Source organism: Melitaea cinxia, chromosome 26 (assembly GCF_905220565.1).
Source record: "Melitaea cinxia chromosome 26, ilMelCinx1.1, whole genome shotgun sequence".
Classification (NCBI taxonomy): Eukaryota; Metazoa; Arthropoda; class Insecta; order Lepidoptera; family Nymphalidae; genus Melitaea; species Melitaea cinxia.
This window is the reverse complement of record NC_059419.1, coordinates 3,702,378-3,706,537: the sequence shown is the minus strand read 5'-3', so window position 1 is coordinate 3,706,537 and position 4,160 is coordinate 3,702,378. Positions and strand designations below refer to the sequence as shown.

Genomic DNA, 4,160 nt, shown 5'->3' with positions numbered 1-4,160 from the left:
TAAAAGAAAACTTACGTGTTAGCGCTTATAATACTAGCGCATTCTTCTATGTAAATCATGTGTACTTAAATGTTAATACGTTTTTTTGTTCTGTAACGATAATATGTGGTGATATTAGATCAATATTTGTACAACTGGAAATATCTACTTTAAACGGAAATTGAGTCTGCTTCAGTCAAACAAAAACAGTTTTAAGGCGCCACTACACTAGAATGGAGTTTTTTGCAACATTGTATAGAATGCAAAAGCACTAAAATACTTACTTTAAGGAACACTCTAACAATTCATTTGACGGTAAAATAGCTACAAGAAATGCTGCTTGAAATTTTTTTTAGAAAGAACTCATTCGAGATTGTTGAGGGTTGGTTTTGTTTCAAAATAGGTTTCGTGGTCAATGTTACGTTTTTTATTCTAGTTTACACCTGAGGTTTTTCACGCTTAAATTATAATCTTTCCGAGGATATTAATGTGTCGAGTTGAAGCAAAAGAATACCAAGTATATATATAATATATAATAATAATAATAATAGGTATACATTTCATAATGGTCAAAAACGTAGGAAGTAGTTAAAAAACAATCTCATTTTCAGTTTCAGTTGGTACATCATTTTTTATACAATATATTTTAATAATTTTAGGTTTTCTCAAACGATTTAAACGAGAGATCTTTTTTAAGTTTTTGTTTTATTTATTAATCGAGGAACTATGTAAGCGAACGTTCTTTCAATAACAAAAAAAAAACTAAAAATATTTTAAATATAACGCAATCTTGAACAATCGAACTAACAAAAAAAATAGATTTAGAACGTTGTTGGTACATATAAGAATTGTCGGCTAATTTCTTAAGCTATAAGGTATACGTCAGGCGTTTGTTCTCCCTATCTTAGCTTAACCCTACTCCTTAGATAAAATTATGTTAATCATATATTATCATCATCATCAATCATAAATATGATAATAATAATAATAATTTTTATTTGCATCAAACATGACATACATTAAACAATGCAGTATGATGATATAATGTCTATTAAAACATTTATCATCGTCATAATCATCATCATCATTTCAGCCTATCACAGTCCATTGCTGGACATAGGCTGCCCCAAGTTCACGCCAAACAACCCGGTTTTCCACAATCCTCATTCAGCTACTACTGGCAATCTTACGTAGATGCGGTCTACACTCTAGGTAACTCTGCTCCAGCGACCATCAGTTCTGCGACACAGGTCCCAGCGACCAGCCCATTGCCACTTCAACTTGCTAATTCTGTGGCTATGTCGGTTGTTTTCGTTCTCTCGCGGATAGCCTCATTTTTAATCCTATCTTTGAGAGAGACTTAATTGAGGTAGGGCACAACAGGAAATTTCCTGCTCAAAATGTCGGGCAGCCGGACTTGTACTTGACCTTACCGAAAATCACAGCTAAATAATACTGTTTTCAAGCAGTCTTGTATTCCTGTGGGTGAGTTAGAGGACCAGAGCTTCTTGGGGAGAATTGGGGATAGGATTGGCGACACGGTTGCGGTGTTTTTGGTGTTGCAGACATCTATGAGCTACGGTAATCGCTTACCATCAGGTGCGGTAAGCTTGTATGCCGACCTAAATAGAAGAATCCAGGACAGCCTAGGTCTCGACAAAGTTGAAGGCTTTCTTGTAGTACACAGATGCCATACACAGCAGCTGATTATATTCTTGTCTTTTGTATGATCTGCCGAACAGTATGGATATGGTCCACGGTGCTGTAGCCATTTTGAAAACCAGCCTGCTCCGGTGGTTGATATTCGTTAAGTCTTGTAGCGAGACGATTCGTAACGTAAATATATTGTTATTGATTATTATAATTGTAAGAATGATAAAGATGTAATGTTAAAAGAAATTTGAATTTTTCTTATTATCATTTCTGTAAACTCAGCAGATATGAATAAAAGATAATAAATAAATAACTAGTTTCACCAGACATAATATATACTCTTAAAATAATTACTATATGAATAAGTATGGACGAAAATATGGAAGTATCAATTTTTATACAAGTTCAGTAACTAATAAAAAGACATTTCTATTAGCAAATGTGAATCTAAAATTTGTACTTTATTTATCTAAAATAAAAGTAGCCTAAGTTACTTCTTATTGCATCAGCTATCTGCCAGTGAAAGTCCCGTCAAAATCGATCCAACCGTTTCAAAGATTAGCCGGAACAAACAGACAGACAGACGGACAAAAATTGTAAAAAATGTTATTTTGGTACGAGTATACTCGTATGTACTGTGTATGTACATATATGAATTTAGTGAAAAGTTGTTATTTTAATATTACAAACAGACAATTTTCTAGTTTTATTTATTTGTATAGGTTCTCTTCTACCTCCTACTGTTAAAGTCTATTCGTAACTTACTACACGTAAGTAAGATAAATTTAGCGGGAGGTAGAATATAGGCCAGTAGGTCCTTTCTCCTCAAACAATAAACTAAAACTTTAAGATTAGATAATATAATATATTTGTGAATAGTAAAAAGAACGATGAATCAACCTTTTAACTATCGGATAGCGTTATCCGTCAAATAGCCTAGCCTTATCAATAACTACTGAAACAGGCCCTAAGGATAGCAAAAAATAAATGTTTACATACAGTATTTTATCACTAGAATAGATAATGTAATGTATAGCAATTTCACACTTTGACTCTCATGGTAGCGTGGCCGAGCGGTCTAAGGCGCTGGTTTAAGGCACCAGTCTCTTCGGAGGCGTGGGTTCGAATCCCACCGCTGCCAACACAATTTTTTTACTTATCATAAAATTTTAACATAATTAATAAAACTACTATTTTAATATAATGTATAGTACCAGAATTCACAAAAAAAAACAACAAATTTGCCGTTTCAATTTTTTATGAAGCAAATATTTTATTCCGTATAAGTGATATATTATTTTATAAGGCGAATAATTTTAAGTTCTAAAATTTTTTTAATTAAAAAGACGGCCAGAAATCAGAAAGCACCAAGTTAAGCTTGTAACAGTAGTAGTGGAGTAACGTAACGTTATCATAAGCCTTAATATTTCTAACATATACTGAGATCGATCCTCTTGTCTTAAGCATATAACTAGTTTTATACAATTTAAATAAAACTACTTAACTATTTTCTGTGGTTAATAATTGAGTTTACACGCAAATGAAAAAACACCGACTTCAATTTTTCGATCAAATTCGAATCGACAAGTCATAGGTAAAACGCGGGTAATCGAAAAAATTGTCAACTAAATTTACATTATGACGCTTCAGCCTGTAATATCCCACTACTGGGCATAGGCCTCTTTCCCCATGTAGGAGAAGGATCAAAGCTTAATCCACCACGCTGCTTCAAAGCGGGTTGGCAAAGCGGGTTGGCGGGTATATTCCCTACTGTGAGTAACGCTATCAGGTGTACATGATAACAACTGGGATTGAGAGCTTAACAGGCTCTCGGAGGCACGGTGGGGAGACACACTAGGACTAACAACCAGACTGAAAATAAATATATGTATAAACACATATATCCATTCCGAGCGAGAATGACCCACAATTGTAGGTGTTTTGGCGCTAAAGACACGGCACACGCACCATTTCACCAGAGCGGTCGTAGCACCAGAGTGGCCGTTTTCGTTGCTTAGAATAGCCTGCATAGGCATAGGCAACTTTTTTGTTAGAAACTATAAATTCAAATTAATATACCTACTATGTAGGTATCTTTATGTAGGTACCGCGTTAATAACACCCTACTTTCCCTATACCTCACTCAATGGCATACCAAAGCTATTATACTAGTACCGTGTGAAAAAGAAAACATTCTATGGAAGAATTACCGGACGTAAACAAATGACTATGCAGGTAAATGGTACATTAGCTACAACTCGAATAGCTAAATAAGCTATAACTATAATAGCTACATTAGCTATAACGGCAACAAAGAGGACATTTTTTATAAGTACGTAAGTTGTCTGTTACGGTGGTTAACGCTGCAACTTACAATTAAGTTTTTTTTTTTGTTACCAGTTTGGTTACCACGTCTACAGTAGATGGTGCAAGGCGTCGCTATGTATAGTTGTAAGTTATGTACCACTAGATGGCGTTAGGCATAATTTAGATCACGCTATTATTGTATCGAACTCTGTATATGAGTA

At 34.4% G+C, this 4,160-nt stretch overlaps 1 non-coding gene across 1 annotated transcript; it reads left to right on the top strand.

Annotated features, from left to right (window-relative positions):
* The first annotated feature begins 2,691 nt into the window (after positions 1 to 2,691).
* Positions 2,692 to 2,773, top strand: Trnal-aag. The gene has a single exon. It is a non-coding gene; the product is annotated as a tRNA-Leu (tRNA).
* The last annotated feature ends 1,387 nt before the right edge of the window (positions 2,774 to 4,160 follow it).